Consider the following 16,623-nt stretch of genomic DNA (forward strand, 5'->3'; position numbering starts at 1 on the left):
CTACAGTGTAGTTAAAACTGTGTGCTGCAGTAATTGTTAACTCATTTTCTCTATGCAGTGGAAGAAATACACCTGTTAAATGCAAAAACAGTATAAGATACTTAGATTTGTTTACATTAGAAAAGAGACGTCTAAGTATATGATAACGATATACAAATATTCAAACAAAAACAGAAAGGCCAGCGCATCATACAAAATGACACAACATCTAGTTCAATACCTCAGTGCTTACCTGCTCATGAAAAAGGGTCATTTTGTTAAACCCTTTGGCCAAAAGGTTATAAGCTTGGAGCCACTTCACATCTGCAGGTCCTAACACTACCTGGCACAATTCTCATGTACCTCTCTTTTCTGCTGGACAGAGAAAGATCATACTGGGTCTGTGAAATATACAAATATTCAGGTACAGTACAAGTAAGTTTCAAAATAACTATTCATCCCATGGGCAGTACAAACGCCACTGGGTCATCCCTTAAGGGTTGAGTAAAGGAGATTTCACCAGCAACAAAGGAAAGGGTTCTTTACAGTAAGGGCATTTAAAATGTGGAATTCATTACTCATGGAGACTGTGATGGCAGATATAATAGATACTGTATGTTCAAAAGAAAGGTTGTACATCTTTTTTAGAAAGGAAAGGTATAAAGGGATATACAGTACCAAATAAGTAAACATGGGAAGGATGTTGATCCAGGGAGAAATCCGATTTGCCAATTTTTGGAGTCAGGAAGGAAATTATTTTTCCCCTTATGAGAAATCATTGGATGATATTTCACTGGGGTTTTTTGTTTGCCTTCCTCTGGATCAATGTACTGTAAGTAGAGATATAGGATAAAGTATCTCGTCTACATTTAGCACAGGTTGATCTTGATGCATGGATGTTTTTTTTCAACCTCATCTACTATGTAACTATGCCCTGTGAATATCTTGTTTTAAGCCTTCATTTATAATGAAATCACATGAAAACCACGTTCTTTCCTGAATAACAGAAGGATCACTGATGTAGAAAGTTTGTATTCTACAAATTGTCATGCTGAGACTTGATGGTAGAAATAATGTTCTCCCAGGGTACCTTATAATGGCAATGCCTGTCTAAATAAATATGACTCTAATACAGTCATGTTTTGAAAGATCTAAAGTATGAAGTTAAACCTTATATAAGAACTGACAGCAGATCAAAGTAATTATCAGAAAAGACATGATAAATACATGAGTTAAGTATAGTTACTGTATGTGCAGTTTGTAATTGGCACAACTATTTTTGTACAGACATCCAACATTTCTATATTGTTGTTTGAATTTATTTGCGTGTTGACATACCAGTGAGCCTTCTGTAATTATCACAATTAGATTAGTTATTGTTTTATGATAACAAGCTTTTTATACACATTACAAACAGCAAATAGGCACTGGTAGGAACTACCTAATGTAACACAGAAGTTCAACATTGCTGAATTCTCATTGTACATTAGCTGTTTATACTGTAGTTTCTTTCTTAATACATTTCTCGGTGCTTTTTCACTATTGTAAAGGTGCAGTCCCACACCAAAATGAGCAAATGGCAGTAGGAATTTGTGTGTGGCAGTGCCGGTCTGCACTATTGCATGTTATTGAATAGCCCCATTAGAATTGTGGCCTTCTATAAAGGCATGTTGGGTGTACTGTTTACATTTCTTCATATTCTTCATAAACCCTGTTATCAGATAAATTGCTGTGTTTATTAGTGATTCACACTCATCTGTTGTGTTTTGGCTTCTAGTTACTGTATGTTATCAAATGAATATTTGGAAAACACAGATCTTAGATATAAACAATTTTACTTCACTAAATACCTTCAGTTATACACCCAACATGCTTCAAACTAATATTCAGCATACGTTTAATGTACCGTTGCATTCTTGGAACCTTTTCCTACTGCAAATGTTCATGCTGCCATATAAATCGATATTAGTATCATTAAGCACTTCCAGCAGATGTCGTTGTACAGAACAAGTTGTAATACTCTTTTAATGGACTTTTTTTTTAACCATTTTACACACATGTTCAGTACTTTACAAGTGTTTTCAGCAGCAATGTAGAACAAATCTATTTTAGTAAGCTGCTTAATTATGTAGAAAGTTACAAATCCTGATTTATCTTTAGCTGCTTAAAGACGATCATGTGTTTTGTTTACCATCTTGCTACCATACAGCATGTATCCATTACAAATAAACATAAGCTGAAAGGAATCTATACTTCTTCAGTGCCAGTAGAGCTACTAGAAATATACAGTGTAGAACAGAGAGACTTCTAGCATATCAAGATACTTCATGTTCATTTCCATTGTCAATTAATATTCTTAGGAATTTAACAATTGCCAAAAAAAACCTTATTGTAACAGTATTTACATCAAATGATTTATTACATTAAATCAGGGGAGCGCAAACTTTTACTGCTGCGCCTCCCCGTCTGGCTTGGTTCAGAGATCGCAACCCCCCCCCCCCTCCTACCTTCCAGCTGCGTCAAATGACGCTCCGGGGTCATGTGATGTCACCTCACATGACCCCCCCAGCGTCATTTGATGCCGCGTTGCCATGTATACGTGTCACAGCATCTGAATTCCTGTAAGTTTTATTGTTGCAGAGGCCTCATGCGATCCCCCGCCATTTAATTTAAATGCCTTGGGGATGAGTGCGGGGCCTCTGCAACCGCATGCGCCCCCCAGAAAAATCTCGCGCCCCCCAGTTTGCGCACCGCTGCATTAGACAATACTATTTCGTCTAATTTTCAAGTATGTTTGAGGAACAAATTGGCACTTCAACATTGTCGGAGGCTTTGATATACTGTTAGCTTGTCAGTTGTTGTAAGTAATGAGTTTAAACAATCTGTCTGGGTTCAAAGCCAGCAATAGGTTTGTCTGGGGGCACACTTTCTACAAATAAGAGACCAGAATACGTTTGGTTGAATTTGGAATTGGAAACCTTCAGTTCATTTGTGGCTTATGGGATCTGGAAGCTAATTATGTCAACAACTCGCTGGCATTAGAAAATTAACTGCCTGGAAAATAAGTGTATCTGTTTATACAGTCTCAGGCAGAAATGCAACACAGACCACATTCAATGTGCAATACAGATGCAGCAAGACTTACTGCTTCCGTGACCGCAAAGGTGAGGGGGCTGTTGTTGGCGGATTGGTCGAGTGGGTGATGGGGGTTGTTCCCCTGGGGTGGGTGGTTAGGCCTGCTGGTGGGGTGGTAAGAGGGGTAACCATTTCATTACACTAGCGGTTAGCCACTAAAGAGTTGTTATTTGGCTATCCCAGCATCAGGTTTTGGGGGCCGTGGACCGGTCGCACATTTCAGCCTGTTGGTCTGCGGTCTCCGAGACAGTAAGTCTTACTACATCTGTACTAATGCAGTCTCTATAAATAGTGCACATTATTTATTATTTTTATGCAAGCGTCTGTGAACATAAATCTTGTATTTTCAGTGCATCTACTAGGCAAGAAAACACAGGCGAATGGCAGTACTCTGAATGAAAGTATCCCAGGCTGGACTGCGGATGTTGCTAAAAAAAATGGTGTTTTAATGGCACATACAAAAAGTAGCAAGGGTGGAAACAGTAATGCGTTTCGCACCTAGGACGTTGGTGTTTACACCCTTGCTACTTTTTTTATGTGCCATTAAAATACTTTTTTAGCAACCTCTGCAGCCAAGCCTGGGATACTTTCATGCAGAGTACCGCCATTTGCCTGTGTGTTCTTTCATGATTTGATCCAGCTGGAGCATGCCCACGGACTTCCGAACAGGTCTTTTGTGAGTACCTGAATATTATTACAAGTGACTTTATATTGCTTAATTGAGCTGGGAGCTAGCACAAGATCTGCCTGTGAGAGGTGATATAAAGCAGAGAGGGCTACAGGATCGAGGGGTACCACCCCACCCTTATAACTCGAATAATTGCTCCCAGCCACAAATGGTTTCATGAGTTCTCACACTACTGAGTCACTCAAGAAATGTACTCTCATCATGCTCAATATTGTTACCCGTTTGATGGAAGCCTTATTTCATTATGATACAATATAGCCACATCAGATTACCCCAACGGGTTGATACTCGCATGCAGTTTTTGATGCACTGAAGTTTTGATTTTGTCCTATTTGCTGCCAGCTACTGTAGGCAACTTTTGTGTCTTGTAATTACAGGCATACCCCGCTTTAAGGACACTCACTTTAAGTACACTCGCGAGTAAGGACACATCGCCCAATAGGCAAACGGCAGCTCACGCATGCGCCTGTCAGCATGTCCTGAACAGCAATACCGGCTCCCTACCTGTACCGAAGCTGTGCGCAAGCAGGGAGACTATAGAGCCTGTTACAAATGCGTTTATTACATCATTTATTCACATATAGGACAATTGCAGTACAGTACATGCATCGATAAGTGGAAAAAAGGTAGTGCTTCACTTTAAGTACATTTTCGCTTTACATACATGCTCTGGGGACCCATTGCGTACGTTAATGCGGGGTATGCCTGTATATATTTTTGTTTGAAGACACTAACTTTACCAAACGTACTTGATATTTGAATATCGGCCTTAAATGCCACACAATTAAAAGTGATAGGAGGTTTTGTCTTATAAACCAGATTGTACAGATGTAGAAGGTCTAATTGTTCCCTTTTGGTGGGATATGTTTTGATTTTCTGCACAATATGGACTGATATTTGCATATGGAAACTCTGTGATATTCTCTGTTAAAACAAGATTGGTTGTGCTTTCTGAGGGAACTATGAAGACTGCTACAGTACATCTGTATGCAGCCTGCAGGAAATTTAGCAGAAAGTTTATAGATAAAGAGAAATAAATGTAATTCTAGCTAATGTACAAAAATGTAAAGCACCAGGTTTTTTTATACTAGTAGTCGCCTAGTAATACAGTATTGTGTACACTAGATCTACTGGTTGGATTGTCGGTGAAGAAAAAAAGATGTGACTTAATATAAACAAAGGCAAGAGACATGCAAAATAATGTTCTGAGTTTAACAATGTAGAGGAATAAAATGTAGACCCTTCATGTATAAACGTATGTCCCCCTTCCATGGGTGATTGCTACCTCATGCTGGGATAGCCAAGGAATGACTGTGCCCTTCAAAGATACTATATCTCTGATGAGATCGAGGAAATAAATATACACTGAAAGAAAGTGTTAAAAACAATATACTAATGTTAATTCACAATTTTATTTTCAAAAAACACTTCCCGTAATCATGCCACTGCCTGGGTGAAACCAAATGTTCCTTCAAACAGGGTTTGCTGTGATCAATCACTGGAAGCTTCTGTAGAGACTAGAGAACTGGGCATCTATGGGACTAAACATACCCTGTCAACCACTTACTGCAGCGGTGCGCAAAGTGGGGGGCGCGCCCCCAGGCCAGGTATGTTGTTCAATCTTTGGTAGTGCAGGCAGTCCTCGGTTATCCAACGGAATCCGTTCTGGAAGTAGCGTTGGATAGTGAAACCGTTGTAAAGTGAGTCCCATGTTAATCAGTGGCCGTGAGCGTTGGGTAACGCATTCCGGCATCGGAAAACGGCCCATAGGGAGGCATTGTAAAGCGTTGGATATAACATTCGTTGTAACGTGAAACGTTGGATAGCGAGGACAACCTGTATGGTTAAACCTACCAGCGCAAGTGCAAGGAAAGGTCTTTTGTTTTCTTTTATACTGACAGGGGCTTGATGTATCAAGCTTAATGCATCAAGCTGGCTCATGGAGATTGAGTATTTCACATTTCCAGCACAGTTATTATATTCAACAATATTATTTCCTTTTTTAAGGCAGCCACACGTGAAATCGTATGGTTTATTTTTTACATAAATCAGTTCTGTTGTATTAGATAATACTTACTGTAGTAAAAAAAAAGTAGCATTCAATTCTTTATGCCATTTTGAATGAGTTTTAAGCCATCCTTTCATTTCTATCTATAGCAGGTTTTAACCCAGACCTCCCAAGCCGTGCTAGATCTTTGCAACACTTTCCTGTTTGTGATCATTTGTTGTCAATATCCCCAGCAGTTTGAGCTGCAAACTGTAACAATAGATGGTTACCTTAATATACTGTAGCTGCTGAGTTACACGGACTAAAGCAGCCATTATGTTAGTCACAGAATCATGATTTTCCCAGAATTTTAACAGAAGCACCAAAAGATTGCCAGTTTAAGTAAGAATGTAGAATTATACATTGTCACATACTTTACATATACAAATAAGAAGGGGAAAAAAGGGAACCTGTAATTTTTTTTCTCATGTTTGTTTTGACTACACTGATTTTACACTATGAATGAAAATTGATCTTGTGTCGAGACTCTCTTCTAGTCAATATACTGAGAAGTTTTAATTATTACGTTACTCCATTAGTCACTACACTAATTAGGGGCCTCTAAGCCTCGTCTTGCAGATTGGATCATTTCTAATTTTAGTAAATTACAATTTATGTAGAAGTCATTGGGGGTTTTGCATGAAACTGTGATAGCCGATCGATGTCAGTAGGAGTTTGTGCTTTAGTGTCCTAATTGGCACAATTGCATTTTAATGAATAACCCCCACTTTCTGATATCTGAGCATCTAACACTTAAACTGATCATGTCCTAACTTGATCCTTGGACTGTAACCCATCAATCTGTGTTATCAGCACTATAGAAGAAAACACACCGTGATCAAGACTAAGAAAAAATATTATTTATATCCATTTGAAAACTAGGACTTAAATAGAAACAGCTGGTCCACACCCAACTATTATCATCTGCATTGCCATACAAACACAATAATGAACTTGATGAGAAGTTATGGGCATCTCTCAAATTCTTCAACTACAGTATATGTGGTTTGTGCAGCTGTGGCATTTTACTCATAAATATAAAAAAAAAATGCATTGCATTTTCCATTACAAATGAGGTTTTGAGAGCCTGGGCAGTTGCTTTGGGTTGACATTTGTTTTTTTAATCAACCGTTTACAAACAACTATCTTTCAAAGCAATTACTAGGAAAAGTGCCTTCAATTGGAACTACTTTTAAATCAGACTATCGTCCGGTGAAGAGGTTAAGAGGCAGAAGACATGATGCAGTACATTGGTTTCCTGCACATTTGTATTGTTTAACATGATGAATTGGACAAACCGCCCAGAACAATTTTCCAGCACAGTATGCACTGTAACATAATGTTTTGCCTGTTTTATTGTTTTAAGGGACCTGAAACACATGGGCATGCACAGTAGCCAATTCCCTTCCATATGGTTAATCCACACACAACAATTAAGTATTTTAGCAGTACTTGAATTCCATACTGTGTGGGTACTGTACATGCAGTTCCCAGTGCTGCCTATGAATCTATTTAAGCAGAAAATCAAATTAAAAATGACTACTTTTTCTGCATTTCCTGTTTTTGCCATTAGATTTAAATATAAACAGAATTGTTTCCAGTAGAAATAATTCTATAACTTTTTTTTGCTTTACGAGATTTTAGAACTACTAAAATGTACTGTAGGTTAATCCACTCGTTTCTTCTGTCCTCATCTAACGCCCGCCCTGGAGATGGGAAGGTATTTCTGCAGCAAATTGGAGACCTTGTTGTTGGCCTAGTCTTGGAGCACCCTACTGTAAATGGCATATTTTGGGGGATTTCAATGCCTGGGTCGATGATAAACTCTCTCAATTTGGTCAAGACTTTCTCCACACAATGAATGTTCTGGGATTCACACAACTTGTTTCCTCTGCTACCCATAGAGGTGAACACATACTTGATCTTGATCTCCAGACCGGTTTAGAAATTTGTGACTCTGATCAGACCACCAGATCATGGCAGCCAACAATAGACCAGCTCAGCTCTTCCGCACCATGGAGAAGCTCTGCAAATCAGTATATTTGCAGTATGGAGAAGCCTTTTTACAGTCCCATTGTGATAATTTTGCTCTCTTCTTCTCTGACAAAATAACTTCCACCTGGGATGGGGTCCAGACTATGCTATCTAATTAGTGTCAGGGTTCCAGGCATGAACATACAGGTTCTCTGGTGTTATGGACTAGCTTTGACCATTTGAATGTAGAATACATAGTGTAAACAATCTAGGGGTGATGTCCCGCTACCTGGAATTTAAACTCGGTCCCAACACGCCTTCTCTTGGTTGTATTGATGTAATCGGCCCAGTGTTTGCCAAGATAGTCCTGTGCTGTTTGCAAACTGGGATCCTTCCTGAATTGCTGAAGGAAGCAGTCATCATACCTCTTCTAAAAAAGCCTTCATTAGACCCAGATTGCATGACTAAATACAGGCTTTGAATTACAGACTATGTATCAAACCTTCCTTTCTTGGGGAAAGTTATTGAGAAAGTGGTTGCAATCCAATTAGAAACCGGTCCATCAAGCCCATGATACTGTATGTATGACCCATTCCAGTCACGATTCAGAAGATGGCATGGTACTGAAACAGCTCTTGTTCACTTGGAGATCATCTCCTGGTGGCCAGAGAAAGTGATGACTGTTCTATCCTTGTCATCTCTGCAGCTTTTGATACAGTTGACCATGGGACCTTAATGGAGCGCCTGAAGGATTTCTGTGGACTGGGTGAAATAGTTCTCAGCTGTTTTAGATCCCTTTCTCACTGGCAGGTCACAGGGTATCTAGCTCCTAGAATGGATGAGTGCCAGTTGGTTGAGGTTGAATCCTGATAAGACAGAAGTATTCGTGGTGGATGCTCATCGTTAGAAGACAACAAGATTCCAGCTAGGTCAATCAACTTTGGGGGTTCCCAGTTGCTAAACTCTGTCCGTGTTCGGAATCTTGGGGTTGTTCTTGACTGTGACATGACCCTTAAACATCAGGTATCAACCGTGATCAAATCTTCGTGCTTCCACCAAAAGAACATATACAGGATTAAGTACTTGATTCCCCCCCGCACACCCAGAGGATCTTAGTATGCTTTTCCATGCCTTTGTGTCCTCGCGCCTGGACTACTGCAATGCACTCTACTCTACCTCTACTCCAAAGCGCTATATAAATAAAGTTATTATTAAAAGTTATGATAGTTAAATGTATGACCATATGTACGTACGCTTGACAATTTATGCCAATTAGTAGTGATATTTGCTGTACATAGCATGGTTTTCTGAAAGTGGTAGTAAACCGGATTCGTGAGAAATAGCAAGCATTTGTTCAAAAAATGAATGTGAGTGTTAGGAGTGCCCAAAAAAATCAAAGCCAGAAACATCTCCACAGTCATTCTTAGTGAGACATTATTGGGATGTGGGAGGACTAGCACAGAGTACCTACTGTTGGCAATTTAGATAATGCATTTAGATTTGTGAGAAAATAATTCACTGTATATACAAGCATGATCCTGTTAACCATAGTCCCATTTTGATGTAAAAAGATTTTCTTGCATGGGCTTCTTACAAGTTAAGATTGTGTGATTTTTATTCTAATTTCTGTTACAAAAAGTAATCTTGCTCACAGCAACTTTGTATTGTCTGTTGCCATCTTTCCGTAGGTGTGAAAGACTAGTCCATATGTGGTATGCAGTTTTCTGTTCAGAGTTGTTGTTTTTTTTTTTTTTTTTAAACAAGTGTTTCTTTACAGCATTGGTGATCAACAGGCGGCCTGGCCTGGTAGCTGCAACTGCTGCCCGCACCAGCAGCAGTACAATGATGAATACTGTTTGTCTCCTTTGCTAGCTCCCAATCCCTGTGTAAGGAGAGGCACAGGACAGAATTAATTAGCACAGTGGAATTTAGGCTACTTACTGTGAAGGGGCGAAGCTTCTACATGTGGCTGCATTGTCCCAAATACAAGGCTATGGATATCCTGTTGCCCACTGCTGCCTTAGGCTGGGGCCATGGTGCCACAGACCGTGCAGAGGCATCCGCACGCTGAGCGATCAGACTATCTTAAGGCAGTGATCGCGTTCATGCAGGGGGCGCGGGCGGGAGGGGGCGCTCGTTGCGCAAGAAATCAGTTGAAACTGATTTCTTGGGGCACGACAGGCCAGTCACGTGAGCGTGGGCGAACCAGCTCTGTGACGCCCCCCACGGCCCGTTCACCATGGCCAGGGAAAGCACCCGCTTCACTGCACAGCCTCCGCACGGTCTGCGGCACCATGGCCCCAGCCTTACTGTGCAGCTGGTAAAAGGGTAGGAAGTACAAAAATGTTTCCTTGTACCCTTAGCTACTTCCTTTCTGTCATATTTATGGAAGGACAGGGACATACAATATTTTTTGCCAGTGTCACTTCACACCATCTTGAGTAATTCCGTATACCAGAAACTAACTTTAATTGTATCACTGTTTTGCAATGCATAGCAAGTCCCTCAAGCAGTGAAAGGGTTGAGAAATTATTCTAAAATACTGTAAAGGTTGCCCAAAGTCAAACATTTTCAAAAGGCCTGCGACTTTAAAAAGCCAACCCTAAAATTGAACATCCTTCATTAAAGATGTATCGGAATTCGTTATGCAAACGTAAATTAAGGTTCTTTTATATCCTGTTTTAAATACTGTTTTAAAAAGTAAATAAAGTTGGCTGTAACAAAACTAATATACACGCCACTTTTAAATGAGAACGAGTTAAAAGGCAAAAACCACTTATGTTTTATCCACAAGTAGATGCTATACATTTAAATTATCAAGGAAACAAAGATTTATTTATATGCATTTGCTAGACACATGACATTTCTAGAAGACACTAAATCGAAGATCAATTATTCATGCATATAATAGTCCGTTCATTAAATATTCAGAGGCAGCTGTTGGGGAACTGTAGCTGCAGCGATATCACAACCTGTCTCAAAAAAGGGAAGAACTTGAAACCATTTTGTGGGAAACAGAACGGAGGGAAATTTCCACAATGACTTCAAGATAGCAAATAGATTAAGTTTATTGTTTATTGTTTATTCTTTCTTCCTTATCACTTGATATAGTTAACCGCATTACTATTAGCGGAGAGAAATGACTTCCTTGTGGCTTAAATAAGGTGTAATTGTTTAATAGTATAAAAGGGCCACTATTCAATGAACTTTTGTGACGAAGCATTCTTCACCCGATTCAATAAAGGATGAAGAAGTAACCAAAGTAGCTCCATGAAAACATTTAGGGCGGTCTTCGTCTAAATGCAAATTATCATGCAAATAAGTAACATTCACATACTGTAAGTACTCATTCATTTGAACATTCTCAAAACAGAACAAATACAGACAGGACACAGACAGGCAGGACACACAGCCTCACCTCTCTCTGCTATATGCTTTTCCTCCGCTCTTTGTCCCCCCTCTCCCCCCCCCTCTGGGCTCCTGCCACCTCTACACAGTAGCAGCCAGTCAGGATGGAGGAAGCTGCCCAGCCCCCTAGCAGCAGCAGCCCTGCTCTATCCCTTCTCAAGGGAAATCCCGCGATTGGTTACTAAGTCCGGAGAGGTAATAGCGGACTCATACAGTACATATCCGGTATTCTCTCATTGTTTACCAGAGTAACCAAATACCTGGCTGTCCGGTTCAATACCGGACACCTGGCAAACCTACCTGTAAACCAACTTTGGTACAGAGGAATAGTCTGTTTTAATCCTCTGGTGTTGTTTCTCATCAGACAGCCTTATAAATCAACAGACCCATAATCCTATGTCAATCCTCAAAAGAAAAGACTGACTGAAAACATACAAATATTGTGCCATCAAATTTCAAGCAAAAATACTCCTTAAATGGTGCACTGATATATTACTAAATAATGAGCTAATACATGTTAATGAAAATCAAGGGCAAAGAACGTAAAAAAAAAAAAAAATCGTTCTTACTTATATAAAATAATGCAATTGCATTCAAATGAATTGCTGTTAAATAATAAAAACCGAATGGAGATCAATAGTCCAGTGTCCAACGCTATCATAGGTATTCAATAGATCCCACAAGATTGGAATTTCAATCCAATGGCTGCTGCTCTCCAAAAGAAGAGCGGAGTATTTGTTCCAATATGATGTAAAATAGCAGACAGTGGTGCAAGCCATGGTGAAGTATGTCTTCGCTATAGAAATGTATAATAAGGTTAGCGATGATGCACGCGCAAACAAAATCTTTAACATCTTATGACATGAGAATTGTGCCATCATACGAGTGCTTCCAGATGGGTTAGAAACCGCTCCCTGTTCCACACATAGTTCTGAGGATGCAACTCTCCTGGAATTGTTGGTAGAAGCCGTGTGTGTGTCAGACGATACCACATGGCGATAAAATGACTAATATGGTTTAAAAGTGCTGGAGACTGAGCAGTCCTTCACACGTTTTGCCGTGCTTGGCACGAGGAGGGCCCAGAGCCTTGCTTTGGTGAATCCCATAATTCCCATCCTTTTTATAATTTTTTTTTTTAAATAAGTAAAAATAACATTAGGGGGTTTGCTGCTTTAACCCTTTGGGTGCTCCAAGACCTTGCCACTATATAATGGGTTATGGCACTCCAGGGGGTCACATGATGTGGATACGTCTGGCCCTTGGAGTGCTCGTTTTCCAGGGATATAGCATCCTGTGTTTTATGGAGTGCAAGGAAATGAGAGGACTCCCGTGGTAAGGCAGTGTCATTGCACTGAGCCCCATGGTTACAGAGGCCCCTGTAAGTGTCTCTTACCTTCTCCGGAGACCCATCTCCTGCAACGTCACGTTGTCAGGGCTCCACGATGGCACTGCATTGCCATAATGTGCCACCACATAACACCGCGTTTCCATGGCAACACGTTGACATGATGTCTTAGGAGGAGGATATGCCGCTCCGGAGAAGGTAAGAGCTCCTTCCAAAACCCCAGCAAAACTCTTAGCCAGCCCTGTTTGTCGGAGGGACCGTGACACTTCCGGCAGTCAAAGGGTTAGTGTTTCTAAAAATACAAATAAAAAAGAGGAAAAAATATTTAAATAATTGTTTTATTTTTTGTTAAACACACCTTAAATTATTAAACAACTGTTAAATCAGCATAATATAGTTGGAATTTCCAGCACTCCGTGAACAAAGAGGAGCAACAAGTACAGCGTAGGCATGTGTGATGCAAAGAAATTGAAATGTCGGCTGTAAATGTATTTAACTCCTCTTGTTCACAAAGTATTCCAACTATATTATACTATTTAAATTGTATGGGGTTGTTGGGGATATGCCCCTTTTCTCTATGCAGAATTTATTTTACTATATACATCTGCTTGCTACACACTCACCTTAGAGTGCTGTCTGACACTATTAAGTATATACTGTATAGCGAGAACAGGAAACGGAGGGCGGTGCACAGCCGAAGAAAACTCCCCCAGGCAAGGTAAGTGCAGTAAAACTTCTATTTATTGGCACATATGGGTTAAAAAAACACTCTAACGCCTTTGATTATCTTTGATAAAGCGCCTCCCGCGCGAAACGCGTTAGAGTGTTTTTTTAACCCATATGTGCCAATAAATAGAAGTTTTACTGCACGTACCTTGCCTGGGAGAGTTTTCTTCGGCTGTGCACCGCCCTCCGTTTCCTGTTCTCTCTGTGCTGCTGCTGCTGCTGTCTGGATTGGAGCACGCCGTGAAGTTCAAGCCACTCTGCCTAGAAGGAAGACAGTGAGTAATGTTACAAAGTGCATGTCTACTCACTCAGATTGTTATACTTCAATCAAGTTAATGTGACTTTTTCAACTCACTGCATATATATTCCTACAATTGTTGGGCAAGAGAAACTGCTGCTTTATACATCCAGTTACTGCTATACATTTCTAATGGACATTTACACGTGTTGAAGGTTTAGATGCACTGTTTGGGTTTTCTGCATAGTTTACCCTGGTAATTATCTTATATACTGTATAAACTGTTAAAGCAGCTAACCCCGCACCGGTTCCTTTTTTTTACCCCTTATTTTATTTACTGGATGGGAACAGGCAATGGGGGTTTCCCAGGAGCTGAGCCACAACATTTTCAGCTCTGGGTACCTCCAGGTTCCTGAGATAATTACCAGAGAAGTTACAGTTTTTAAACCTCCCTCCTGGAGAAGCAAAATAGCTACCGAATCTCGGACTATAGGAAGCCGCAACATGATTTGACAGGAAGTAGAACTGTTAACTTCCCCCAGTAAGTATCTCGGGAACAGAGGGGTCCTGGAGCTGAAAATAGTGCGGTTCAACTACTGAATACATCTCCTTCCAATTTTGTAGAAAAAAAGGGGTTAGGGTGGGATTGCTGCTTTAAAGGTGCTAACCTGGCTTTTAGTGCTTTACTAGAGCAATTCCAATATACAGTATGTCTCAAAGTGGGAATGTACTTTTAAATAAGCTTAAATGTTCAATACCGTCCGGGATGTTAAGAACAAACTTTACAAAACTGAATTTATCTCAATGGATGCTCTAAAAGCTTTTGATCGGGGCAGCCAGGAGTCTTATGAAGTCAGTATTTACTGTATGCCCTGGAGGTCTGTAGAAAAACTTTAGTATGTGGAGACTTGGATCAATATGATATATTGTCTACCAACTGCTACATATAAAATAAACGGCACCCTACAGGGCATCTGAAATCCTCACCAAGGCACAGATGCCAATTATCAGTCTTATTTTCTTTAATAATGGAACCGTTCGCTAGAAAGTTTAAATTAAAAGCAGATATTAAAGAGCAGGATGAAAACAAGTAGGGAATGATGAAAAAGGATCCAGGTAATGTTAGTTCAGTTGCAGTTGGGCAAAATGTGTGTGTGTGTGTGTGTGTGTGTGTGTGTGTGTGTGTGTGTGTGTGTGTGTGTGTGTGTGTGTGTGTGTGTGTGTGTGTGTGTGTGTGTGTGTGTGTGTGTGTGTGTGTGTGTGTAAAGAAATGTAAAAAATGGACGAGGTTTACGACCCAAACGCTCCTTTGGTTAGACAAAGGACCACATGTGTCTGAAACGTCGCCCATTTTATGTTTGTTTTTTTTGGGGGGGGGGGGGGGTTGGCTACTGATCAATTACATTTGAACTTTGACTAATACTCTGAGTATATTTGAAAAGATTATAAAGATGGGGCAGCCCTCACTGTCTCCACTGTTAAGATATGGCAGGATATGTTGTAGTATTCTGCACCAACAACACCGGCTTCTGAATCCTTTGATGACTGAATCCTGAAACTTTGATGTCTGACACTATGGGGGTATGTTGTGTTATCTAGTGAAAATGTCTCAAGTTTATGGGGTGGAAGTGGGAGTTTAATAGGTTAGCTTTTTCAAACCAAGTTAATGACGGTACAGAATAGTTGGGGGAAAAAAAGTTTGCTATGTATGTTGAGGAAGTCAGAAAATCAGTATTCTTTTGAAATTTCCCTTTTTGGAGTTGGAGGTTTCGCATTGAATATGTTCGTTCTTGTGACAATTTAAAGAATCCTCTGAGGATCTGAACTGTGATGACCTTTATGGAGTGACTTACTGTACAGTATTTGTGAAAAAAATATATTGAGTTTTTTTCTCTTGATGTTACTTTGTCTGAGAGCCATTCTGAATTTGTGTTTGACCAGTTTTTGATCAGGTTTTTTTTATGTGCTTGTCATTACTGTTAATTTTTATATTTTAGGCTTTTGGAAATTTAAAATGTTTTTTTTTTGTCTGTCAAAGAGTAATCTGGCTTGATTTAATATAGTGCAATGACCTCATAGAGAAGTCTACGGGTCACTTCTCCTTACTAATTCTCCTGGATCTCTCTGCTGCCTTAGACACCATTGATCACCCCCTTCTCCTGAGAACTATCCACTCCATTGGCATTTCTGCTGTAGCCTTCTACTGGTTCAAGTCCTACCTGTCCCGTCACTCTTTCAGTGTTTCCTTCCCTAGTGTCTTCTCTTCACTCCCTTTCTCTGTTGGGGTCCCACAAGGCTCTGTCCTTGGCCCTCTGCTTTTCAGGGCTTCAATACAGGACTTCAGCACATGAAGGCCAAGACAGGCCATGCAGAGGTGCTGGTGACAAGCACAGATACAGGAATGATAGGATAATGCTCAGCCCCTTCCTGGGGGGACGGGCTGACCTAAATAGCATAGACAGCCAATAGGGGAAGAGCTGCACAGCAAGCCACATCAAGATAAACAGGAGTCTTGAGTTCAGAGCCAGGTGATTCCAATAGATGTTCAGGGAGAGCTTTGTCTGGAACATCTATTGCCATATATGGGTGAGTTCCAGCCAAACCCAGGACCGGATGTGTCACCGTTACCTGAAGCTTAACATGTCTAAAACAGAACTAATATGCTTCCCCACTGTCCACTGCCACTCCTACACCCAAGTCCTGCTGTCTACACTTACGAAATATCAGCATGCACTCATGGTGCAACTAAAATACTTATTCACTCAATCATCTTGTACCACCTTGACTACTGCAACCTTCTCCTTCTCTGTCTATCCCAACTCATATCCATTCAAAACGCTGCTGCCAGACTCGTCTACCTCACTCACTGCTCCGCTTGTGCTGCTTCACTATGCAAATCCCTACACTGGCTTCCCATATCATCTAGAATCAAATGTAACACTCTGTCTCTGACTGACAGCTCACCCCTTATCCCCAAATATATCCCTAAACACCACCTATGTTCTGCCAACGACATCCTTCTTTCCTCCTGCCTTATTACTTCCTCTCACTTTCACCTACAAGACTTCTTACGTGCTGCCCCC

General features: G+C 40.4%; 1 protein-coding gene across 3 annotated transcripts in view; it reads left to right on the plus strand.

Moving 5' to 3' along the window:
• STK3 (serine/threonine kinase 3) overlaps positions 1 to 16,623 on the plus strand; it is a 248,534-nt gene that overhangs the window by 207,777 nt on the left and 24,134 nt on the right. The window lies entirely within an intron of this gene.

The sequence above is a fragment of the Ascaphus truei genome, chromosome 2 (assembly GCF_040206685.1).
Source record: "Ascaphus truei isolate aAscTru1 chromosome 2, aAscTru1.hap1, whole genome shotgun sequence".
Taxonomy (NCBI): Eukaryota; Metazoa; Chordata; class Amphibia; order Anura; family Ascaphidae; genus Ascaphus; species Ascaphus truei.